The sequence below is a fragment of the Lissotriton vulgaris genome, chromosome 8 (assembly GCF_964263255.1).
Source record: "Lissotriton vulgaris chromosome 8, aLisVul1.2, whole genome shotgun sequence".
Lineage (NCBI taxonomy): Eukaryota > Metazoa > Chordata > Amphibia > Caudata > Salamandridae > Lissotriton > Lissotriton vulgaris.
Window position 1 is genome coordinate 156,471,431 of NC_141696.1, and position 27,324 is coordinate 156,498,754.

The following is a 27,324-nucleotide window of genomic DNA, read 5'->3' on the forward strand; positions in this document are numbered from 1 at the left end:
TCTGTTTTTCAATTGCATTCTGGGACTAGTTGTTTTGTTTATCTTATTAAAACGCTAGGACGCCAAGCCCCAGCAAAGAAAACCCCTGCACTGGAGCTACGAGTACTAATGCACCTGGGAAACTATGGAGCCATTAAAGCGTTTTGTCAAGAAAACAATCAGAACAGAAGACCTTAAATTAACAAGCATTGGAAATGCAATAGGTCTCGCAGCATTAGAGTTAGTGCTTTTAGAATTGTTTATGGGGTTTTTTTGTAAATCTTTAGCATTTTTGTTTCCTGTAGCCAATGCTAAAGAATTACAAATAAAAAAAGCCATAAACAAATCTAAAAGCTCTAACTCAAATGCTCCGAGACCTATTGCACTGTGTGAGGGTGAGGGGTTGAGGGTGAGTGAGGGTGAGTGAGGGTGAGGGTGAGTGAGGGTGAGTGAGAGTGAGGGTGGGTGAGGGTGAGGGTGGGTGAGGGTGGGTGAGGGTGAGTGAGGGGTTGAGGGTGAGTGAGAGTGAGGGTGAGTGAGAGTGAGGGTGAGTGAGGGTGAGGGTGAGTGAGGGTGAGTGTGAGTTAGGGTGAGGGGTTGAGGGTGGGTGAGGGTGAGGGGTTGAGGGTGAGTGAGGGTGAGGGGTTGAGGGTGAGTGAGAGTGAGGGTGAGTGAGGGTGGGTGAGGGTGAGGGGTTGAGGTTGAGGTGTTGAGGGTGAGTGAGGGTGAGGGCGAGTGAGGTGTTGAGGGTGGGTGAGGGTGAGGGGTTGAGGGTGAGGGTAGGTGAGGGGTTGAGGGTGAGTGAGGGTGAGTGAGGGTGAGTGAGGGTGATGCTGAGGGTGAGTGAGGGTGAGTGAGAGTGAGGGTGAGTGAGGGGTTGAGGGTGAAGGGTTGAGGGTAAGGGTGAGTGAGGGTGAGGGGTTGAGGGTGAGTGAGGGTGAGGGGTTGAGGGTGAGTGAGGGTGAGGCGTTGAGGGTGAGTGAGGGTGGGTGAGGGTGAGTGAGGGTGAGTGTGGGTGAGTGTGAGTGAGGGTGAGGGTGAGGGTGAGTGATGGTGAGGGTGAGTGAGGGTGAGTGTGGATGAGGGTGAGTGTGGGTGAGGGTGAGTGAGGGTGAGTGTGGGTGAGGGTGAGTGAGGGTGAGGGTGAGTGAGGGTGAGGGTGAGTGAGGGTGAGTAGGAATAAAACCTGGGTGGGAACGATTACCATAGAAAGTGACAGCGGTTTAGACTATTTTTCAAGCATTGCTCCTATCATTTTTGCGTTTCCTAGCTAGGTGTCCAAGAAATCTATAGCTAATGACATTCCATTAACTTAGTAACCGAATGCCCTGTAGCTGTGGTGTCACACCAAAGGAGACTGCACAGCAACATGAAGAGAATCCTGCAATGTCCTAATTATGGCCTCAACATGCACGCTTCTTTCGCAACAAACACATGTATAATACCCCCTTAACGGGTGAAGCTGAAAATGCATTAGAAATAATTTTATGCAAATAGGCTTGAATGTAAACCGAGCCAGAGTCCACCTCTAACCTTCATGGAAAGAGTCCACCACTCATGGGATTAAAAGAGCTCACGACAATCACCACAGAGCCATGGGCAGACCTAGAGGAAGCGATGAAATCCGGAACTCAGCTCCACACAAAGACACTCTTCAGTGTGTTGTTGGCACAGGGCCGGCAAAACACTTTGGACTGATTCAAAGAGGGGCAATGCTGCTTAAGCGCTGGCATGTGATTCAAAATAACTACGCTCTCCCTGTCTCCATACCCCCACTGTAAACACACATCTGCAGCAGTACACACAATGTGAACGAAGAGGGTGCTGGGAGAGAGGAGGAAGCCAGCCATCTTTGGTGCAAGAATCTACAAAGCCGCTACACCATTAGCAAATCGAGTTTTGTTTCCAAATCGCTGCTAGGCAGTGCCGATTGTACGAGGTCGCTGATCTCTACGCTTTGCATTTCGGTACTTGTAGTGTTGTCACATGCAGTTTGTGCAATTTAACACCTAAGGGGTACATGTGAAAGTTAAATGCAGATCGGAATATCAATGGAAAGTTGGCGTGACCTGTCTAACGATATTAATGGATCATTCTGAGTCTTAAGGGGCTGCTAATATCTGTGCTATAGATGTGGGTACTTCTAGTTAAAAAATAAAAAACAAGACGGAGGGAAGAGAGGGGAGGGGGGAGGAGAAATGCGACACGGCGGGAAGGGGAGGGGGCGGAGCGGGACTTCCCTCGTGTATGTAGTCTTATGCGCTCTACGGCATTCAAGTGATGCAGTGAGTTTTTGGTATGCAAACCTAGTGGAAATAACATAGGCCCACATTATTTGAGTACCAACAAACTTAGACTGTGGCCAAGTTTTTACGTTTAGTTAAAGTGATTGGCAATGGAATCTTACTTGTAGCACATAGATAGTCAGTGGGATGCCATTCAATTTGTGAGGACTGGGGAGGATTGCCTCATTGGGCTGATGTGATCATAAACTGTTGAAAAACGGAGTGACTCATTAGTGTGTTGGGCCGATTTTAAGAAACGTGAAGTTAAACTACTGCTCGTAAAAAATAAAATCGCATAACTTACTTATTTTAGGAATGCAGCGTCAGCGTGTTTGGGGGACGTTTTGTTATTCACGGTTGGTTGGATTCGGCTCCTAATGATAGTAAACACGGGGCACATGGTCAATAAAAACACGGTATGCGACACGGCGGGAAGGGGAGGGGGCGGAGCGGGTAAACAAAGACGGACGTCATTGGGCTGATGTGATCATAAACTGTTGAAAAACGGAGTGACTCATTAGTGTGTTGGGCCGATTTTAAGAAACGTGAAGTTAAAGTACTGCTCGTAGGTACATGTGAAAGTTAAATGCAGATCGGAATATCAATGGAAAGTTGGCGTGACCTGTCTAACGATATTAATGGATCATTCTGAGTCTTAAGGGGCTGCTAATATCTGTGCTATAGATATGGGTACTTCTAGTTAAAAAATAAAAAACAAGACGGAGGGAAGAGAGGGGAGGGGGGAGGAGAAATGCGACACGGCGGGAAGGGGAGGGGGCGGAGCGGGACTTCCCTCGTGTATGTAGTCTTATGCGCTCTACGGCATTCAAGTGATGCAGTGAGTTTTTGGTATGCAAACCTAGTGGAAATAACATAGGCCCACATTATTTGAGTACCAACAAACTTAGACTGTGGCCAAGTTTTTACGTTTAGTTAAAGTGATTGGCAATGGAATCTTACTTGTAGCACATAGATAGTCAGTGGGATGCCATTCAATTTGTGAGGACTGGGGAGGATTGCCTCATTGGGCTGATGTGATCATAAACTGTTGAAAAACGGAGTGACTCATTAGTGTGTTGGGCCGATTTTAAGAAACGTGAAGTTAAACTACTGCTCGTAAAAAATAAAATCGCATAACTTACTTATTTTAGGAATGCAGCGTCAGCGTGTTTGGGGGACGTTTTGTTATTCACGGTTGGTTGGATTCGGCTCCTAATGATAGTAAACACGGGGCACATGGTCAATAAAAACACGGTATGCGACGCGGCGGGAAGGGGAGGGGGCGGAGCGGGTAAACAAAGACGGACGTCATTGGGCTGATGTGATCATAAACTGTTGAAAAACGGAGTGACTCATTAGTGTGTTGGGCCGATTTTAAGAAACGTGAAGTTAAAGTACTGCTCGTAAAAAATAAAATCGCATAACTTACTTATTTTAGGAATGCAGCGTCAGCGTGGAAGTTAGACGGTGTTAGACGGAAGGAAGAGAGGGGAGGGGGAGGAGAAATGCGACACGGCGGGAGGGGGCGGAGCGGGTAAACAAAGACGGACGTGCACGCGCACGCGCTTTTAAGGTCAATGCGCATGCGCATAAGCTCAATGCGCATGCGCATTGACCTTAAAAGTCACGGGCACTGCAAGGAATCGCCACGATTCCTTGCAGTGTAGATAAAGAGTGGATAAGTCGCAATACTCTCGCTTGCTCGATGCGCATGCGCATCGACAGGCGAGACCTAAAAATGGAAGTAGCCATAGATTCGGTGGCGAGTAGGTTGCTGGAAGAGAACAGCATCAAATTTAAGGTGATGCACATAAAAAGCAGACCTCAAAATCCATCGGAACCTGAAAGGGATGGAAGGGGCTGTTCACATGGCTCCTGCGAGTAACTGAAATGGAAAACCTCATTGTAAGGCAGAAAGGTCCATTTGAACAAAAAGGGGGTTTTGTGCGGCCTTTCATGCGTGCCAATAGTCAGAGGTGTCTCAAATCCATCTGTTCGTGTTCAGCGTGCAAGAAAACATTACCAAACGATGCCCGATTTTACTTTTAATTCAGAATGGACTCTGAACTGTGTGTGTGTGTGTTTTTTTTTAATGAACCTCGTGAGTTTATCATAAACCTGTTTTGGTTTTACTATCGCTGACTGCAAGTACAACAGAAGAGGAGCCAATTTACTGTCATAGTAAATGAAATCGGAATACGTTAATTTTGATGTTCTCACTGACAATCTTGTAAATCATCCTGATGTCACGTGCTTGCTTGCAAAGATCTTCAATTGGGAGGTATGGGAAGAGCTAATCAGGGGGCTCATTAGCCGAGCACAGCTGCTGCAAATGTGGGGAATGAAGTGTTGACGAGGAGTATGAAGCCATAACTAATAAACTAAAGTTATTTTATAACACCGCATACCAAATCAAAACAGTTTTCATTATTCTTTATTTAAAAAGAGCAGGTTAAAAACCTCCAGCGGTCGACTCGACTGATTCTGCAAGTGGAAGACTGGTGGGAGGGGAAACATTCAGCAGAAGAACAAAAAATAAAAAATAAAAGTTGATTGCAACCCCCAACCTAAAAGGAAGAAAAACAAGCATTGCCCGCGCGTCCATAAAAGTAACGGGCCGCAAGTGCTGTCACCCCGCAGAACCGTATCGGCTGGCACTGACACCATCCGACCGTCAAAGCTGGCCCGCATTGGCTGCCTTCTCATCCCTGTTTGGAGCCCACCGCTGGCTCAGTCATGCCCTGTAGCCCTGACGCCAGGCTGCTGCCGCCGAGACCGCAGATCCTTCGTTTCTCACAGGAAGCAGCAGAAACGTCAACAGCGGAGCTCGCCCGCCATTGTGCCTTTACAAATTGTGCACCAGGTATTTATCCCATCATCTGGGCTAGTTTAACCCTTTGAGGTCCCTTGGCCTGAAGTTTTCCCCGCACCCAAAATGGCGGCGCTGTAAATCTTTACGGGAGCATTTTTCATTGTTCCTGCTCGCTAACATACAGCAAGGATGGATTTTGCAAGCATCCCTATAAGCAAGCATTCACATAACTAACAGTGCTGCAGTCTCTGAGATTGTGTTCATTGGATTGGTTTGCATATAGCTTCTTTGCGTTCCTTCTGCGAGCACCGGCAGGTGGCCATCTTACCACTACAGAGGTAACAGTGAACCGAGGGAGCAGCCGACAATAAAGAGGGACTGCACTGCGACCACCGGCAGGCGGCCATCTTACCACTACAGAGAGGTAACAGAGGGAGCAGCCGACACTGAAGAGGGACTAATCTCCAAGCACCGGCAGGCAGCCATCTTACCACTACAGAGGTAACAGTGAACCGAGGGAACAGCCAACACTAAAAAGGGACTGCACTGCGACCCCCGGCAGGCAACCATCTTACCACTACAGAGAGGTAACAGAGTACAGAGGGAGCAGCCGACACTGAAGAGGAACTAATCTGCGAGCCCCGTCAGGCGGCCATCTTACCACTACATAGGCGTGAGAGCAGCCGACACTAAGGGGGAACAAAATACATTAATCCTCAGGAAGAAAATACATTGACAATGAGAAATTTCCTAGTTAGCACGAAGGAAAGTTTCAATTCTGTTAAGGGCGTGGAGGCGAGGATTATACATATCCTTTCTTCATTTATTAAACAGCATGCCCAGAACCTAGATGCCAGATCCTAAGATGGCGGCCTTTGCCACCAGGCAGTGCATAGAACAGAAAGAGGAATGCTCCATCAAATCTTTTATGGCCATCTTGGATTGGTGCTTCCCCTTACTCTTTTAGAAACTGAAGAGGTTTGCACTCATGATTCAATGCTGCTTCTCCCCTGTACCTTTCTACCTGTTTCTTGCCTTGTCGGGTATCCACCTTTGGTCCTGTTTTGACCTCACACCTATTGGTTTTATTCTCACCGACTTTTGGAATTTGCGCACGCCCTCTTATTTTACCTCTGTGCTCCATCACTACCCTAGTGGCCCCCCTTTTTCTGTCCACCACACCACGTCTTTACCTCATCTCCTTATCATGGCTTTCAGTCGAATTAAGTTTGGATTCAACTGCTTCAAAGTAATCTATCCCTCTCATATGTCCAAAGCAGTAGCTAAACGGTTTAAACATAACATCATTGAACAATTTCCAGATTCCCTCTTTGTTGACCAATTCAATAATGGGCGCCTAGGGAAGATTAAAAATGACTTCCTTTTCTTCACTAATGACATCTCTTCCTGGTCCTCCAGCTTCTCCAATTCCTCAACGTATCCTCCTCCTCTTCTTTCCCGCATGGAAAGCGTCCTGACTCGTCAGAAACGGTCGCTCCTTTTCAAGCTGCCTCCCCGACCTCAGTGCGGTATTGTGACCTGCCTCGAGCTGCTCTGAGCTGCACCCGATTCTAATTATTAACTCCCACAGCGCCCAATTTCAACTATTTAGTTACATAGCGCCCGATTTTTATTAATTATTTCCTGCCTTAAGCTGCTCTGAGCTGCACCCGATTATATTCATTTACTCACATAGCGCTCGATTTTTATTAATTATTTGCCTGCCTTAAGCTGCTTTGAGCTGCACCCGATTATATTCATTTACTCACATAGCGCTCGATTTTTATTAATTATTTGCCTGCCTTAAGCTGCTTTGAGCTGCACCCGATTATATTCATTTACTCACATAGCGCCCGATTCTAAGTAATTATTTTCATAGCGCTCCACCACCTCAGTTGTTGTGAAGTTTGTTTTGCTGCGTAGCGCTAGTCCCAATTGTAGCAATTAGCATAATAACACAGCGCTTGCCTTCCATAGTGTGCTGTAACGCTGAGCTTTGTGTGCATTGCCTTGCATTTCAATATTTCGATTGTTTGTGCCCATTTACAGTATCTTAGCGTGTCATTAATACTCTGTGCCCCTATCTCTGCATAGGATTTGGCCGACTGCCATCTTGTCTAGTTTCTTGTTGTTGTTTAGCCTTCCCTCCCCGGATATCCACCCCGCCTTCCGCCTCCCAGCTGCTCCGCCCTCGCCCCTCCCCCTCCACTATCCATATATGACAGTAGTTCCCGCGCGCAGCGTTCACGCGCAGCGACCGCGCCCAATCCGCGCCGAAGGTGCGCCAAAGGTAAGCCCGTCTACGCCCGTCCGCGCCTGGACCGCGCCCAGCGCCAGACCCCCTGCCCCTCGCGCAGCCAAGCCCCCCCGCATTACCTACGATGCCGCCACCCTCCTAGCCCTTAACCCCGGCCGCTCCCCCAACTGCGTCCAAGCCGCTCCTGGACGCACCCATGGCCCGTTCTCCTGCCTCTCCTGCAAATTTAGCGGCACCGACATCATCTCCGCTGCGACCACAACACAGATTCCCGACCCCAACCACCTAGAATGCATCCTTCTCAACACCCGCTCGGTCCACAGGCACGCCATTGACCTTTGGAACCTACTTGACACCATCTCTCCTGACGTCGCCTTCCTAACGGAAACATGGATGAACGCTTCCTCCGCCCCTGACATCGCCATCGCTATCCCTGAAGACTATAAGATCACTCGCAAGGACCGCACCGACCATACAGGAGGAGGAATCGCTATCGTCCACAAGAAATCCATCCGCATCACCACCAGCTCCGACGCCAACCTCGCTAACTCCGAACACCTTCACTTCCAGATCCACATCGACCCCACGACCACACTCAGAGGCACCCTCCTCTACAGACCACCAGGACCACGCGCAAAATTCAGTGAAGACATCACGGACTTCATCACCCCACACGCGCTCCCCTCCAAAGACTACATCCTTCTGGGAGACCTCAACTTCCACCTTGAAAAGAGCAACGACCGCAACACCGCCACCCTCTTAGACAACCTCGCCAACCTCGGACTTAAACAACTGGTCACTTCCCCCACACACATCGCAGGTCACACTCTCGACCCCATCTTCACCTCCAGCAACCATGTCTCCTTCAGCCACACTACAGATCTCCTCTGGACTGACCACAGCTGCGTTCACTTCACCTACAACAAGCCGAAACCCATCATCCACCTCCAACCAACTCTACAAAGAAACTGGAACAAAATCACCACAGAGCAGATCTCCACATCACTCCTTCAAACCTCCCCAGCCCTCTCTTCTAATGCCAACGAAGCCGCCTCCAACCTCACCCTTTGGTTATCCAACACCGCCGACACCTTAGCACCACTGAAAAAACGTCAACACAAACTTGGCATCAAGAAGGCTTCATGGTTCAACGACGACCTCAAGAAATCCAAGAAACTGTGCCGCTCCCTTGAAAAGGCCTGGAAAAAAGACCCATCCACCAGCAACAAGTACGCCTTCAAAAGCGCCATCCGTACTCACCACCAACTGATCCGAAAAGCCAAGAAAACAGCATTCAAAGATCGACTTGACAACAACGCCCACAACAGCAAGGAACTTTTCAACATCGTCAAGGAATTTTCCAACCCCTCGGCCAACTCCAACGACATCACCCCCTCTCAAACCCTCTGCGATTCCCTAGCCTCTTTTTTCCACAACAAGATTGCTGACATCCACAACAGCTTTGACAACCAACCCGGAAGCCAACCCACCCCACCATCAACTGACCATCTTCCCCCCGTTAACACCCTTAACGCCTGGAACCCAATCTCCACTGAGGACACCATCCGCCTGATGAATTCCATCCACTCTGGATCCCCCACAGACCCATGCCCCCACCACATCTTCAACAAAGCAGACTCCGTCATAGCCCCGCACCTCCGAGACGTCATCAACTGCTCCTTCAACTCCGCTACCTTCCCAGAAGATTGGAAACACGCTGAACTCACCGCCCTTCTGAAAAAACCAACAGCAGACCCCACCGAACTCAAAAACTACTGCCCCATCTCGCTTCTTCCATTCCCGGCCAAAGTCATCGAGAAAGCTGTCAACAACCAGCTCGCCGCCTTCCTCGAAGACAACAAATCACTCGACCCCTCACAATCTGGCTTCCGAGCCAAACACAGCACCGAGACCGCCCTCATCGCAGCAACAGACGACATTCGAACTCTACTGGACAATGGAGACACAGTCGCCCTCATCCTCCTCGACCTCTCTGCAGCCTTCGACACAGTCTGCCACAGCACCCTTTTACTACGCCTCAGAAACATCGGAATCCAAGGTAAGGCACTGGAATGGATCACCTCGTTCCTCACCGGAAGAACCCAGAGAGTCCGCCTCCCACCATTCAAGTCCGAGGCCTCCGAAATCATCTGCGGCGTACCTCAAGGATCCTCACTCAGTCCCACCCTCTTCAACGTATACATGAGCCCCCTCGCGGCCATCGCCCGCCAACACAACCTCAACATCATCTCTTACGCGGATGACACTCAACTGATCCTATCTCTCACCAAGGACCCCAGCATCGCCAAAACTAACCTACACGAAGGAATGAAAGAAGTCGCCGAATGGATGAAACAAAGCCGTCTGAAACTGAACTCAGACAAAACAGAAGTCCTCATCTTAGGTAAATCCCCCTCTGCATGGGACGACTCCTGGTGGCCGGAAGCCCTCGGAAATGCACCCATCCCGACAGACCACGCACGGAACCTTGGCGTCATCCTGGATTCTTCACTCTCAATGAACAGACAAGTCAGCGCCGTATCCTCTTCCTGCTTTAACATTCTTCGCATGCTCAGAAAAACATTTCGCTGGATCCCCACCGAAACCAGAAAAACAGTCACCCACGCTCTAGTCACGAGCCGACTGGACTACGAAAACACCCTCTACGCAGGTACCACCGCGAAACTCCAGAAGAAACTACAACGAATCCAAAACGCCTCAGCCAGGCTCATTTTAGACATCCCACGCAACGAACACATCTCCGGTCACCTTAAAGACCTCCACTGGTTACCCGTCAATAAGAGGATCACTTTCCGACTGCTTACCCACGCACACAAATCACTCTACGACATCGGACCAGATTGCCTCAACTCTCGACTGTCCTTCTACACCCCCTCCCGCCAACTCCGCTCTTCCAGCCAAGCCTTCGCCACTGTACCTCGCATCAACAAGACCACCATGGGAGGCAGATCCTTCTCATACCTGGCTGCCAAAACATGGAACTCACTCCCCGCTTACCTTCGCCTCACCCAGAATCACCTAGCGTTCAGAAAGCAGCTTAAAACGTGGATATTTGACAAATAATCCACCTCCCCTTCCTAAGCGCCTTGAAACCCTCTGGGTATGTAGTGCGCTATATAAATGGTTTGACTTGACTTGACTTGACTTAAAAATGTCTCCCTTCGCTCGCTTTAATGGCTTTCTCACCATTACACTTTATAACAATGGCACTGTCATGATCCAAGCTTCTGACTCCTGTCTCTCTCTCTTTGACAAATAAATTGTAACAGAAGGGGGGAGAGAGAGAGTCAGTGGATTCAGTCTCCCTAAATGTATAAATAAACAAAGTGGAATCCACTCAAGGTGGTGGTGATCCCTAAAGTGATGGGGAGACACACAGTGTTGTTTAAATGCCCCTCACACACCAACAGGCCCCTTGGTGTCATGCTTCATCATCGGGGCCTTCGCACCCCTCTACGGGATGCGGCGTGCTACGACTCGCGGGTACGCAGGAGCACTTTGAAGTGAACTATGTGTGGGGGTGTGTGTATATATAACCAAGGTGTGAGTGAGGTGAGGTGAAAAAAGTGGAAAGTTTAAAAAATACCTGGCACGTGGGAGAAAAAGGATTTTAATTAAATCCCCGGCTGGTATTGTTAAAAAGAAGTGCAGAGCGTGGTTAAGTAGATACGAGTTAAGGTATCGAAAACCACTGTGAAAGTGTCAACATGTTTCGGAGGTCACAGCCTCCTTCTTCAGGACAAGGGTTATGCACTTACCCTCCCCTTACTCACATGCAGAATGTAAAAGTGTTTCATTAAAAATTTTTACAAAATTACCATAATGTGTAATATTCCTAACAATGTTATTTAGTGTTAGTGAATGCAGTTGCGCCCAGTTGGCGAGAGAACCTGCAAAAAGAAATGCATACATAAATACATGCAACTATACAAGCAGATCCATGGAGAAGAAGAAAACCTTCTCTGAATATCACAAGGTCATACCAAAAATGCTGGGACCCTTGTGATGAAAAGAAAAAACACAAATGGACATAACTATACTGACACATACAAACACAAAACACAAAGTTACTCTCTGCTCTGATGGAAAGAGAGCACATAATCATAAGGAGAAAGTCTTACTTAGAGTTCTAAAATGTAAAACCTCATGAGCCTAAGCGTATATTGGGGATCCATCCTTCCTGCTCAAAAAGACCTAAAACAACATTAATGATCGAGGTTCAGTTGGAAAAAAGGCAAGGTATTGAATCTACCATACTTGTGGAAAAGGCTCGTCTATTTTCACCCATAAACTCACGGTTACTGCACTGGCCATTCGCCTGCCTTCCCTCAACGCGGCTCCGATGAAGTGAGCCTGTGTAGCGTCAGGGCCCTTAAATACACTGCCCCTCGTGATAATTAGTGATGGCTAATAGTTAATAAGAGTCGGTATATGCCCAAATACGGAGAACGCCATCACCGGAGGTCCGGTAATGCGCTCCCGTGGAACACTACCGGCACGCATGCGCAGAGCCGCCCGTCTAATGCGCATGCGTGGTCTAACAAGGCGATCGCGCATGTGCCGAGCAGGAGCGCTTACCAATGGGACCGCGGAGGAATGATATCTCCGACTGGATTTTAAACAAGTAGTACTCCTAGGCTAAGCTCGAAAAAGGGGGCAACGATTATTATTCCCAAGTCGAGGAGACAGGAACTTAACTCGATATTCGTTATTGCACAGTACTATGAATTTATAAGTATGTACTGTGCAATAGTGCTCTTGCCTAAATAAATTCCACAAAAGTGGGGGGCTCACATTATCCCTTAGATTTATAAAAACTGGAATGAATTAGCGTACAAATGAGTTTCAGTTATAGGGCACTGATGAGTCTAGAGTGCAAAGCGGGGAGGTCATGTGCACACATACAGGTGACGGCAGTCTGTCCTACTAGGCCAAAGGCTAAGAAGCTAAGGTGATGTTTTAGAGACATTTAACGGACAATAATGCCAAAGTGATGTTTAGAGACAATTATTATCTCAAGAGGTTCCACGGAATGGAGTCATTCAGCCCCGTTGTGTCAGTTCCCAACCTGAACACCCACCGTTGTTCTTTTTCCAAAAGACCCACCTCTGAGGGTAATTGTTCAATAACCGTCCACTGCAGTTCATTCACACAGTGTTGGTGTTCAATGAAGTGGGTTGACATTTTGGTGGTGAGTTTCTTGCATCTGATGTTACTTTTGTGTTCATTGATTCTTATTTTAACAGGTCTTGTTGTCATACCAACGTATTCTTTTCCACAGGGGCACGTGATCAAATATACAACGTTCTTGCTGTTGCAATTTGTGAACATACGTTGCTCCCATTGTGTCCCATTTGAGAAAGTCAAATTCAGGCTTTTTTTAGTGAGGTGGCAGTTGTTACAGTTACCACATGGATAGTGACCATGTATGCCCTGAAGTCTTGTTTGATCCTTTATCGTGGGGGGCGGTCTTGTGTGGACAAGCATGTCTCTCAAGTTCCTGCCCCTTCTGTGGGCAAACAAAGGCTTCTCCAAAGATAGACCGCTACTCGTTAGAGTGCACCAGTGTTTGTTCACCAACTTGGTCACTTGGTTGGTTACCGGACTGTATGTGGTAACACATACTGTTCTTTTTTCGGCTTCCTCCCTCCGAGGATTATCCTCTAGGAGGGCCTCGCGGTTATTGTTCCTGGCCCTTTTTGATGCTTTTCTGATTACAGGTTCCGGGTATTTCCTCTGTCTTAGTTTTATACTAAGATCCTTAGCCTGAGATTTATACTTAGCAATGTCACTGCAGTTCCGCCGAAGACGCAGGAACTGTCCATAGGGAAGGTTCTCCCTCAGATGACGTGGATGGAAGCTGTCAAATCTGAGGAGGCAGTTCCTGGCCGTTGATTTGAAATGTGTTTCAGTTTTTAGGGCTCCTGCTTCATAATAAATGTTTAAATCCAAGAAGACCATGCTTTGGTTAGACACCTTATGGGTAAATTTCAGGAAAGCATTCTGGTTGTTAAGCCAAACGGTAAAGTCAGTTACCGTAGTCATATCTCCTTCCCAGATGACCAAAATGTCGTCTATATATCTCCGCCAGGTACGGATCCTCGTCCTGTATGGGTTGTCTGGGTGTAGAATTTTTGTAGACTCGAGGTGATGGACATATAGTCCGGCCAAGCTCGGGGCAAAAGTACTGCCCATACTGGTCCCATGTTTCTGCCAGAAAAGGGTGCCCTCATACTCAAAGAAATTTTTGGTAAGGGCCAATGAGATACATTCAAGTACTACATTTCGTGGGGTGTGGTATTCCCAGTTTTTAGAGTGTAGTACCTCCTCAATGATTTGTAAGGTCTCCTCGTGTGGGAGGCTCGTATAGAGACTCTCCACATCAAGACTGAGGAGCATCTGGGAGCTAGGGTCGAACGTCTGGTTCTTCAACAGTTGGAGTACCGCCTTAGTGTCCTTCAGATATGTATCAGTGGCCTGCACAATTGGTCTAAGAAAGGCATCCGCAAATTTGGACAAGGGTTCCAGGATAGATGAGATGCCTGAAACGATGGGGCGACCGGGAGGATTGTCAAGGTTTTTGTGCACCTTGGGTATAGTGTAAAAATAAGGAGTTCGTGGGTTCTTTTGTATCAGAAACTCCGACTCCTTCTTGGTAATCCAGTCATGGGTAAGTGCCTCTTCCACCATGCCTCCTATCTGAACTCTCAGTGATTCAGTTGGATCTTCAGTGAGGATCTGATAGTTTCTGTTGTCAGAAAGAAGCCTCCTGCATTCTTTATCATAGGCTAAGGTGGTTTGGATAACTATTGCCCCACCCTTATCCGTGGGTTTTATGATCAGGTCTTTATTCATCCTCAACTCCTTAATGGCCTCATTTTCCATCCTTGACATGTTCTGAAAAATCTTCTGTTTATTTTCTAGACATTTTAATTCTTGCATTATGGCTTTTTCGAAAGCCAGCACCTCTACCGGGAGTTGATTATCTAATGGTGTAAAAGTTGATCTCGGTTTTAAACCGGTGTCTGGGGTCTCTGCGGATGGCTCCTTATCTTTGAAAAAAGCCCGCAGTTTAATAGTTCTAATGAACTCCTGCATTTCTTTATGCAATAAGAAAATGTCTGGTTTGTTCGTAGGGACATATCCTAGACCTTTGTTTAGTACCTCCCTCTGTAAATCGGTGAGGGGCCAGGGAGTTATGTTGATAACTAGGTCCCCCTGTTGCTCGATGACGCCTGATTCGCCGTCATGCTCCTCGTTACTACCCGTAGGTCTGCCTCCTCTGCGGGTTGCCAATTGACGTTGTTGCCCTTCTTGTTCCGCCCTCTGCGCGATCCTTGGCCCCAGGATAAACAAGCATTTACAATGCAATGGTTTTGCCTTTGTTAAAGTTAGAGCTATTGGCATTGCTCTTGACATTATATTTATTTATGTTTTTTTAACATAAATAAATGGCATTGCCATTTACAATGCCACTAGCTTTATCTCTCGCAAATGACACACACAAACACACACAGAGCCCCCCCACACACACACCCATACAGAGCCCCCCCACACACACCCACACAGCCCCCCACACACACAGCCACACAAAGCTTCCCACACACACAGCCACACAAAGCTTCCCACACACACAGCTACACAGAGCCCTCCACACACACCCACACAGCACAAGCAGGCAACAGGGGCACACGGAGGCACAAGCAGTGGGTGCATCGGTGGAGCTGAGTGGTGGGTGCATCGGTGGAGCTGTGTCGGTGGAGCTGTGTGGTGGGTGCATCGGTGGAGCTGTGTGGTGGGTGCATCGGTGGAGCTGTGTGGTGGGTGCATCGGTGGAGCTCTGTGGTGGGTGCATCTGTAGGGCTGTGTGGTGGGTGCCTCGGTGGAGCTGTGTGGTGGGTGCCTCAGTGGAGCTGTGTGGTGGGTGCATCGGTGGTGCTGTGTCGGTGGAGCTGTGTGGTGGGTGCATCAGTGGAGCTGTATGGTGGGTGCATTGTAGAGCTGTGTGGTGGGGGCATGGTAGAGCTGTGTGGTGGGTGCCTCGGTGGAGCTGTGTGGTGGGTGCCTCGGTGGAGCTGTGTCGGTGGAGCTGTGTGGTGGGTGCATCGGTGGAGCTGGGTGGTGGGTGCATCAGTGGAGCTGTGTCGGTGGAGCTGTGTGGTGGCTGCATCGGTGGAGCTGTGTGGTGGCTGCATCGGTGGAGCTGTGTGGTGGCTGCATCGGTGGAGCTGTGCGGTGGGTGCATCGGTGGAGCTGTGTGGTGGGTGCATCGGTGGAGCTGTGTGGTGGGTGCATCGGTGGAGCTGTGTGGTGGGTGCATCGGTGGAGCTGTGTGGTGGGTGCATCGGTGGAGCTGTGTCGGTGGAGCTGAGTGGTGGGTGCATCGGTGGAGCTGGGTGGTGGGTGCATTGGTGGAGCTGGGTGGTGGGTGCATCGGTGGAGCTGTGTCGGTGGAGCTGTGTGGTGGTTGCATCGGTGGAGCTGTGTGGTGGGTGCATCGGTGGAGCTGGGTGGTGGGTGCATCGGTGGAGATGTGTCGGTGGAGCTGTGTGGTGGCTGCATTGGTGGAGCTGTGTGGGGGGTGCATCGGTGAAGCTGTGTGGTGGCTGCATCGGTGGAGCTGTGTGGTGGGTGCATCGGTGGAGCTGTGTCGGTGGAGCTGTGTGGTGGGTGCATCGGTGGAGCTGGGTGGTGGGTGCATCAGTGGAGCTGTGTGGTGGGTGCCTCAGTGGAGCTGTGTGGTTGGTGCATCGGTGGAGCTCTGTGGTTGGTGCATCGGTGGAGCTGTGTCGGTGGAGCTGTGTGGTGGGTGCATCAGTGGAGCTTTGTGGTGGGTGCATTTGTGGAGCTGTGTGGTGGGTGCATCAGTGGAGCTGTGTGGTGGGGGCATGGTAGAGCTGTGTGGTGGGTGCCTCGGTGGAGCTGTGTGGTGGGTGCCTCGGTGGAGCTCTGTGGTGGGTGCATCAGTGAAGCTGTGTGGTGGGTGCATCGGTGGAGCTTAGTGGGTGCATTGGGGGAGCTGTGTGGAGGGTGCATTGGTGGAGCTTAGTTGGAGCATCGGTGGAGCTGTGTGGTGGGTGCCTCGGTGGAGCTGTGTGGTGGGTGCATCAGTGGAGCTGTGCGGTGGGTGCATCGGTGGAGCTGTGCGGTGGGTGCATCGGTGGAGCTGTGTGATGGCTGTGGAGTGAAAACTGGAATGTTGCTTCTCTTGTGAACTGGCTTTAATTTCCATCTTTGTTCTACGTGTTACAACTTGAGGCATATTTAAATCAGTTGTGCTAATGTCCAATCCCGGAAACTGCATTGTGCACACTTCTAATTTCAGGGCCTCAAGTAGCAGTCACTGTGTTTTATTTGGGAGCAACTCGTCTCTGGTGGTTGTTCTCTAGGAAGATAATGCAGAGGTGCGAATGGAGATGTCTGGAGTGAATGGGACGAAGGGCTGTTTTTTTTTCTTCTTCAATTTGCATCACGGGACGTGTGTATTAATGTCAACCTTTTTGTTGCCTCGCGAATGAGGTTGATTTCATCACATACATTCAATGAGGACTAAACCTCTTTAGGAAGGTGTTGCAGGTTTGCAAAAATGGTGTTTGACACAGGACTCTATTTTCACCCCAATATATCAGCAGTTATGCTAATTTTTAGTTAATCAACCCCAATGTTAAACAAAATAAGCACCAATTTGCCAGAAGACTCAGCCTGACACTTGACTTATGTCTTTGAGGTACAGCAAATGTGGGAAGATGGATACAGAATCTAAAAGAACCTTTATTTATTGATTGCACTTATGCGATCCACTAAAATTCGGCTCACAACCGACCAATGGGTCGCCACCCACAGATTGCCAAACACTGGTCTAACCCTCAATCCTGCTGCAATGCCAATAAAATTATACAAGACATACTTTGCTCCAAGTCTGCCCGTATCTTAGAGATGACTCTAATGCTATCATGTTGTGCCACGTTATGTAGCGCAATCAACGAGGCCAGGCTTTATAGCCAGCAGTGGTCTGTCTTCTTAGACTTGTAGGTTTATTATTTTTCTTTTTAGGTCTCGCTTATCAACACCTTCAGCTGACTGGTGTAAAAAACCTGCTGTGAATTATATAACAGTCGGCTTAGCCACTCACTCATGATCGGATGGCTTTATCGTCCATCTCCCTTTCGTGCTTCTGATTCCCAAGGCTTTCCTCACTAGTCATATGTTTGTCCTGCAAATAAGCATTTCAGAGTCACAGGGTTTAGATTGGATGGAAGGTATCCTTCCACTGCCGACATCAGACTGAAGTGCATATCAGGAACTATTGTGCTTCCCTACTGCCCCTAGTTCCCCAGCCCTTCGCTTTAATAAACCTTTTCAGTCCTCCCAATCCCTTTATTTATTAGAACCCCCTTTACCTGTGGCCAATTGCACCAGCACCCTCGAGCTTTGAGTGCTACCTCCTGCACCATCAGTAGCAGACATATTAAAATGGCACAGATGGTCGCTTTGGATCAGCCAATTTGTGGTGGACATTTTTGAGTTTCTTAAAGCATAAGAAAATTAATTCAAAGATAACCATCAAGGATGCGCTCGCCATCGCGGATCCATCTGGGAGAGAGAAAAAACCATTGGCAAAGTCCAACAGATTTCACAAGCAAGACCTACGGGCTTTGTCAATGCCTGTTGACAGAAATATAGGCTTTGAAGTCAAGACATGTTAAATGATGTTGGTTTATAAACCAGTTCTGAGTGTAACATACTTGACTTGGGACCACTTAGCAGAGTTGTAACTAACTGCTCCCCTACCCAACATATGTCAGAGGCAAGTTATACATCGGTAGTCTTAAATGTAATAAATACAAAGTTTGATAATGGCAATATCATACTGGAAAATGTGGACTAAATAACAATACGGATTACTAAATTAAAACACCAAAGCTTTTATTGGCAGTTTATTTCCTTGAAGTTTGTCCACATCTGATTTACTTCCTTACAAGCACTTTAAATGAACTCACCTACAAACGGTCTGGAGAAGGTCTTTAACAATAGTGCTCTCAAGGATGCAGCGTTTCTATAGGTTCAAAGGGACACAGTTACTGACAACTGAGTGAAGTAAAGACGACGGCAAGCGTTTCAACATTGACTTCATTCTGGTTGCCAATGACAAGGAAAATTTTCAAGGCCTGCCTCTGCATAATGTGATCAGGTCCTGACAACGTTTTCCATACAACTCACCATTCATAGAACGGACACTTCTACCTTCCAAATTAGCGACTTGAATGATAAATCTTCATCCACGGGCATTACCATGAACAGTTTTACACTAACTTTAGATTCTCCAGATAAGTAATGAGAAACAGGAAAGTGATCTTCAAACTTCTTGACCTTGTACAATTCTTTGTGTAATCGAATGAAGGGCGAGATTCCAATAAAATAGACTAAATAATAGGCACTTCTTTTTTTGGGGAAATCTTGTGCATTACCATATCTAATTTGATTACAAATAAGAAGGGGATTTAGGCACACAGAGACATAAGACCAGAGGATGAGTGTAACCCGCAAAACACTTGTAAAGTGTTGTCGTGGAAATGAATGAAAGTAATTGGGCGACCAAAAGCTAAAACTTTGCACTAGTAATTATAACTTGGAAATGTCAACACAATACAGAAGAAACATCAAATAAACTTTGTGGAAATGGTCATCATTGCTCCTGTTGAGGTGTCGGAGATTCTGAACTCAATTTGTATGGTGACAGCATTCCTGTGCGGAAGGGAAAATCTTCTGAGTGCACTTAACTATCTAGACCATAGGTCCCAAATGTTACAGGCGCTATAAAACACAAACTCCTTGACTGCTGAAATATTAAATAATTACATTGTTTTTATGTAACTCAGTATGTAATACCATTTCCATTCCATTCTATGAACTTTATTTCGGTCATCAAAGCCAATAAAAGTGCATACAAATAAAATACAAAGTATGTCATTGATAATGTTCTTTTGATGCGGGTTCTACCGGAATAGAAATTCTTAAGGATTTGTTGAGAGCAAGAGCACGAGGAATCTTCACAGACGGAATGTCCATTCTAAGCATGCAAAGGGTGCTTCCATTAACTCCAGCACATGCTTTGCAAAACTTTAAAGCAGAAGCTCCAACTCGCAAGCATAGAGTTTCACTTTTACCTCTGCCCCTCCTTGCTCAATGACAATCAACGCTCTCTAAAGTCAGCCTGCTTAAACCGAAGTACAATAGCACGATAAAGTGCTCTGAACAGAAAAACCTGCAGTGTCTAAGCGCACACATTGAGCACAATTCAAAACACGAAACAGTAAGAAACCAGGCAGAGATAAACAGGTGGACACAGCTAGCAAGTGTGCAGAGGGTGCAAGGACCTTTTACTTCTTCACAGCAGCCACCGAACAGCTGCTTACAGAAAGGTATGGCCAATTAATGTACACTTGGAAAGACAAATATAAAAAAACATGTATATATAGGCAAAAGATCATAATAACAACATAAACCATGCACATTTAACAACTAGCCACAGTTTGCAATCATATTAAAGCTTTTAAGCCACCAGAAAAATGGCCAAAACATATGCCTATCAAAATGCATCAATAATGAATGATTTTAAGGCAGTTGTTCAGTTACAAGCATATTTCCAAAACAAGCAAAGGCAAATCCAACAAGACTGCGGCGGCCCGTCTCTAGCTCAGGCAGGCGGGCTGGGGACGGGAGGGTAGAGGGAGGAGGGAGACTGGATGGAGGCGAGCTGGGAGTGAGAGTGCAGGGAGGTGGGAGGTTACAGGGCAGAGGAGCGCGCAGAGCGAGAAGCGCCGAGAGGGAGAGACCAGGGGGAGGGGAGTCTGCGGGGAGCGGGCCTGGCTGAGACAACAGGAAAGCACGGTCACCAGCGGGAGGGGGGCGGGAACGGGGACGGGAGACGCTGAACATGCAGTGGAAATAGTGTGCCAGGTGGGTGTTTGGGGTTCCCCCTAGGCTGCTGGTGGCATCTGCACCCAGTGTGCCAGGTCCTAAACCGAAGAAGCTTCAGCGTACTCTACGCTGTCCCCACTAACTAATCCACTAAAACATTTTTCCATACATATTTTGTTTTTTTACTATCTGTATTGTATTGTTTGAATTGTGTTTAGGGCTGTATGTTAAACATTGCAAGCATTGGCCCTTTAGATGCGTATAACATACGAGTAAAAAATAATGAAATATAAGAAACCGCCCGCACTCACCGTGAAGGGTAAGCCTGTACCCGTCCGCTCTTTTAATGCCGATGTATGTACAACGAAAAAAACGGTATATAATATATATAGCTTTTTTTAATGAGCTGTACTTAGCAATTGGGTTTAAGGTCGAAGAAAACCCTAATACACATTATTAAAGAACTAGCACGGGTACACCGAACTCGCTTCGCTCGAGCTGTCCCATCTCTTAGGAACAAGGGGCTGGGGTTACAGAGTCTATTGCGTTTGTTGCTTCTGCCTCCTGGTGCACCTCTCTGCTCAGTCTCCTGACCCACCCCCTGGCTCTGGAGGGACCCTTCTGCTCTGAGAACCACTGCTTGGTACAGATCTCGCTGCTTCCGCCTGTCTCCGTGTTCCTTCCTTAACATACCGGCTGCAGGCAGGGTGGATGCCTCCTCCAGGAACACCAGGGGAGCCCGCTCAGGATAGCAGCAGCCGGGGGTAGAGATCCCGAGTTCTAAATCTGGGGTCAAGTCACGAGCTGCCGGAGGAGTGGGATCATCATTGGAATCCCTGCAGTTGTATTCACTGTCTGAGACTGTAGCGCCCAGAAGAGTAACGGAGTGCATCAGGAGACGACGATTGCAGAAGCAGATTGGGCTGCGGCTGTTGTTCCCTGTTCTGCAATGCACGGATTAGGGGTAAACAGTGCAAATTCAGCTCTCGGCTTAACATACCGGCTGCAGGCAGGGTGGATGCCTCCTCCAGGAACACCAGGGGAGCCTGCTCAGGATAGCAGCAGCCGGGGGTAGAGATCCCGAGTTCTAAATCTGGGGTCAAGTCACGAGCTGCCGGAGGAGTGGGATCATCATTGGAATCCCTGCAGTTGTATTCACTGTCTGAGACTGTAGCGCCCAGAAGAGTAACGGAGTGCACGTGCATCATGAGACGACGATTGCAGAAGCAGATTGGGCTGCGGCTGTTGTTCCCTGTTCTGCAATGCACGGATTAGGGGTAAACAGTCTCCGTGTTCCTTCCTTAACATACCGGCTGCAGGCAGGGTGGATGCCTCCTCCAGGAACACCAGGGGAGCCCGCTCAGGATAGCAGCAGCCGGGGGTAGAGATCCCGAGTTCTAAATCTGGGGTCAAGTCACGAGCTGCCGGAGGAGTGGGATCATCATTGGAATCCCTGCAGTTGTATTCACTGTCTGAGACTGTAGCGCCCAGAAGAGTAACGGAGTGCACGTGTATCAGGAGACGACGATTGCAGAAGCAGATTGGGCTGCGGCTGTTGTTCCCTGTTCTGCAATGCACGGATTAGGGGTAAACAGTGCGAAATTCAGCTCTCGGCTTAACATACCGGCTGCAGGCAGGGTGGATGCCTCCTCCAGGAACACCAGGGGAGCCCGCTCAGGATAGCAGCAGCCGGGGGTAGAGATCCCGAGTTCTAAATCTGGGGTCAAGTCACGAGCTGCCGGAGGAGTGGGATCATCATTGGAATCCCTGCAGTTGTATTCACTGTCTGAGACTGTAGCGCCCAGAAGAGTAACGGAGTGCACGTGCATCAGGAGACGACGATTGCAGAAGCAGATTGGGCTGCGGCTGTTGTTCCCTGTTCTGCAATGCACGGATTAGGGGTAAACAGTGCGAAATTCAGCTCTCGGCTTAACATACCGGCTGCAGGCAGGGTGGATGCCTCCTCCAGGAACACCAGGGGAGCCCGCTCAGGATAGCAGCAGCCGGGGGTAGAGATCCCGAGTTCTAAATCTGGGGTCAAGTCACGAGCTGCCGGAGGAGTGGGATCATCATTGGAATCCCTGCAGTTGTATTCACTGTCTGAGACTGTAGCGCCCAGAAGAGTAACGGAGTGCACGTGCATCATGAGACGACGATTGCAGAAGCAGATTGGGCTGCGGCTGTTGTTCCCTGTTCTGCAATGCACGGATTAGGGGTAAACAGTCTCCGTGTTCCTTCCTTAACATACCGGCTGCAGGCAGGGTGGATGCCTCCTCCAGGAACACCAGGGGAGCCCGCTCAGGATAGCAGCAGCCGGGGGTAGAGATCCCGAGTTCTAAATCTGGGGTCAAGTCACGAGCTGCCGGAGGAGTGGGATCATCATTGGAATCCCTGCAGTTGTATTCACTGTCTGAGACTGTAGCGCCCAGAAGAGTAACGGAGTGCACGTGTATCAGGAGACGACGATTGCAGAAGCAGATTGGGCTGCGGCTGTTGTTCCCTGTTCTGCAATGCACGGATTAGGGATAAACAGTGCGAAATTCAGCTCTCGGCTTAACATACCGGCTGCAGGCAGGGTGGATGCCTCCTCCAGGAACACCAGGGGAGCCCGCTCAGGATAGCAGCAGCCGGGGGTAGAGATCCCGAGTTCTAAATCTGGGGTCAAGTCACGAGCTGCCGGAGGAGTGGGATCATCATTGGAATCCCTGCAGTTGTATTCACTGTCTGAGACTGTAGCGCCCAGAAGAGTAACGGAGTGCACGTGCATCATGAGACGACGATTGCAGAAGCAGATTGGGCTGCGGCTGTTGTTCCCTGTTCTGCAATGCACGGATTAGGGGTAAACAGTGCGAAATTCAGCTCTCGGCTGGGGGCGGGAACGGGCATTGTAGAGCGGGAAAGGGGGCCCGGAGACACGGGGGGCGGGAACGGGCATTGTAGAGCGGGAAAGGGGGCCCGGAGGCACGGAGAGCGGGAGGGGGGCGGGAACGGGCATTGTAGAGGAAAGCACGCTCACCAGCGGGAGGGGGGCGGGAACGGGGACGGGAGACGCTGCGAGCAGGAGAGGGGGTGGGAACAGCGGGAAATTAAAGCAAGCACTCACCTGGACTTCTTCCGGGTGCCTTCAATGCCGGACCGGATTCGGGGGCGTTCCCGGCTTTCGGCTGATGTCGCGTGACGTCGGCAAAAGCCAAAGAATCTCGGGAACGCCCCCGTGTCTGGTCCGGCATTGACGGACAGGCCCCTCATCCAATGGCTAGGCTCCATTTATGGAGCCAGCCAATGAATGACGAGGGCCGACCCAAAGCCACACTACAGTTCTCATTAGGTTTTTGCTGCGCAAAAAAGATGCGCAGAGCGCATCTTTTTGGCGAGGCAAAACCTAAAAAGGCTGTTGGTTCTGGGGAGCATTGGTTTGATCCGGAACCCATTGTGGGTACATTTGTCCCATTTGTGGTGGTACAAACTGATACTGTGGGAATTGGAAAGGCGGTTGGTAAGGGTTAAATTGAGGTCCTTGGAAACCTCGCCAGCCTCGCTGGCGTGGAAATTGGGCCCTTTGCTGACGGAACCCTCCCCTTTGTTTTCTTTGTTGAAAACCACCTGACTTATTACTTGAGTTACTGCTATCAGAGTTGACACTGTCAGTATCACTTGAATTGTCTTTCATAACGTAGTCAGCTCGGGTGTAGGGGTAGGCTCTCTCAGGGGTAAAGCGATCTTTATCTTTTTTAAATTTGTTAAACTTGCTTTGTTTCAAGGTTGCCTCAAAATCCTTCATTTGTTGATTTAGCTCTTCAAGGCCTTTTTTCAACTCTGCAGGGGAAATGAAAGCTTTGAGCTGTACTTCTAGTCTTTGTATCTCAACCTTTAATTCCACTGACTTTCTTGCGGCAGTTTGAACTATGAGTACCAGCCAATCCCTGGTACAATGCCACGAGATGAGTGACCAGTATGGGCAGTACTTTTGCCCCGAGCTTGGCCAGACTATATGTCCATCACCTCGAGTCTACAAAAATTCTACACCCAGACAACCCATACAGGACGAGGATCCGTACCTGGCGGCGATATATAGACGACATTTTGGTCATCTGGGAAGGAGATATGACTACGGTAACTGACTTTACCGTTTGGCTTAACAACCAGAATGCTTTCCTGAAATTTACCCATCAGGTGTCTAACCAAAGCATGGTCTTCTTGGATTTAAACATTTATTATGAAGCAGGAGCCCTAAAAACTGAAACACATTTCAAATCAACGGCCAGGAACTGCCTCCTCAGATTTGACAGCTTCCATCCACGTCATCTGAGGGAGAACCTTCCCTATGGACAGTTCCTGCGTCTTCGGCGGAACTGCAGTGACATTGCTAAGTATAAATCTCAGGCTAAGGATCTTAGTATAAAACTAAGACAGAGGAAATACCCGGAACCTGTAATCAGAAAAGCATCAAAAAGGGCCAGGAACAATAACCGCGAGGCCCTCCTAGAGGATAATCCTCGGAGGGAGGAAGCCGAAAAAAGAACAGTATGTGTTACCACATACAGTCCGGTAACCAACCAAGTGACCAAGTTGGTGAACAAACACTGGCGCACTCTAACGAGTAGCGGTCTATCTTTGGAGAAGCCTTTGTTTGCCCACAGAAGGGGCAGGAACTTGAGAGACATGCTTGTCCACACAAGACCGCCCCCCACGATAAAGGATCAAACAAGACTTCAGGGCATACATGGTCACTATCCATGTGGTAACTGTAACAACTGCCACCTCACTAAAAAAAGCCTGAATTTGACTTTCTCAAATGGGACACAATGGGAGCAACGTATGTTCACAAATTGCAACAGCAAGAATGTTGTATATTTGATCACGTGCCCCTGTGGAAAAGAATACGTTGGTATGACAACAAGACCTGTTAAAATAAGAATCAATGAACACAAAAGTAACATCAGATGCAAGAAACTCACCACCAAAATGTCAACCCACTTCATTGAACACCAACACTGTGTGAATGAACTGCAGTGGACGGTTATTGAACAATTACCCTCAGAGGTGGGTCTTTTGGAAAAAGAACAACGGTGGGTGTTCAGGTTGGGAACTGACACAACGGGGCTGAATGACTCCATTCCGTGGAACCTCTTGAGATAATAATTGTCTCTAAACATCACTTTGGCATTATTGTCCGTTAAATGTCTCTAAAACATCACCTTAGCTTCTTAGCCTTTGGCCTAGTAGGACAGACTGCCGTCACCTGTATGTGTGCACATGACCTCCCCGCTTTGCACTCTAGACTCATCAGTGCCCTATAACTGAAACTCATTTGTACGCTAATTCGTTCCAGTTTTTAAAAATCTAAGGGATAATGTGAGCCCCCCACTTTTGTGGAATTTATTTAGGCAAGAGCACTATTGCACAGTACATACTTATAAATTCATAGTACTGTGCAATAACGAATATCGAGTTACGTTCCTGTCTCCTCGACTTGGGAATAATAATCGTTGCCCCCTTTTTCGAGCTTAGCCTAGGAGTACTACTTGTTTAAAATCCAGTCGGAGATATCATTCCTCCGCGGTCCCATTGGTAAGCGCTCCTGCTCGGCGCATGCGCGATCGCCTTGTTAGACCGCGCATGCGCATTAGACGGGCGGCTCTGCGCATGCGTGCCGGTAGTGTTCCACGGGAGCGCATTACCGGACCTCCGGTGATGGCGTTCTCCGTATTTGGGCATATACCGACTCTTATTAACTAATTAGCCATCACTAATTATCACGAGGGGCAGTGTATTTAAGGGCCCTGACGCTACACAGGCTCACTTCATCGGAGCCGCGTTGAGGGAAGGCAGGCGAATGGCCAGTGCAGTAACCATGAGTTTATGGGTGAAAATAGACGAGCCTTTTCCACAAGTATGGTAGATTCAATACCTTGCCTTTTTTCCAACTGAACCTCGATCATTAATGTTGTTTTAGGTCTTTTTGAGCAGGAAGGATGGATCCCCAATATACGCTTAGGCTCATGAGGTTTTACATTTTAGAACTCTAAGTAAGACTTTCTCCTTATGATTATGTGCTCTCTTTCCATCAGAGCAGAGAGTAACTTTGTGTTTTGTGTTTGTATGTGTCAGTATAGTTATGTCCATTTGTGTTTTTTCTTTTCATCACAAGGGTCCCAGCATTTTTGGTATGACCTTGTGATATTCAGAGAAGGTTTTCTTCTTCTCCATGGATCTGCTTGTATAGTTGCATGTATTTATGTATGCATTTCTTTTTGCAGGTTCTCTCGCCAACTGGGCGCAACTGCATTCACTAACACTAAATAACATTGTTAGGAATATTACACATTATGGTAATTTTGTAAAAATTTTTAATGAAACACTTTTACATTCTGCATGTGAGTAAGGGGAGGGTAAGTGCATAACCCTTGTCCTGAAGAAGGAGGCTGTGACCTCCGAAACATGTTGACACTTTCACAGTGGTTTTCGATACCTTAACTCGTATCTACTTAACCACGCTCTGCACTTCTTTTTAACAATACCAGCCGGGATTTAATTAAAATCCTTTTTCTCCCACGTGCCAGGTATTTTTTAAACTTTCCACTTTTTTCACCTCACCTCACTCACACCTTGGTTATATATACACACACCCCAACACATAGTTCACTTCAAAGTGCTCCTGCGTACCCGCGAGTCGTAGCACGCCGCATCCCGTAGAGGGGTGCGAAGGCCCCGATGATGAAGCATGACACCAAGGGGCCTGTTGGTGTGTGAGGGGCATTTAAACAACACTGTGTGTCTCCCCATCACTTTAGGGATCACCACCACCTTGAGTGGATTCCACTTTGTTTATTTATACATTTAGGGAGACTGAATCCACTGACTCTCTCTCTCCCCCCTTCTGTTACAATTTGTGTATTGACAGCGCACAGCTGTGGGAGCCCCTTCCCATCTTTGTTTCCACTTTTGGACGTACACAGACACACATACAAAACACTTTAGTCTCATAACCCTCCTGCTCTCCTCACCTAACAACATGGAGGACGAACATGGATTGACCTTTAGCGAAG

At 48.3% G+C, this 27,324-nt stretch overlaps 1 long non-coding RNA gene across 1 annotated transcript in view; it reads left to right on the forward strand.

Annotated features, from left to right (window-relative positions):
- The first annotated feature begins 4,956 nt into the window (after positions 1-4,956).
- Positions 4,957-27,324, forward strand: part of LOC147696793 (uncharacterized) — a 65,428-nt gene continuing 43,060 nt past the window's right edge. Inside the window, exon 1 of the long non-coding RNA XR_015299265.1 lies at positions 4,957-5,127. This is a non-coding gene — a long non-coding RNA (uncharacterized LOC147696793). The remainder of the gene's footprint in view (positions 5,128-27,324) is intronic.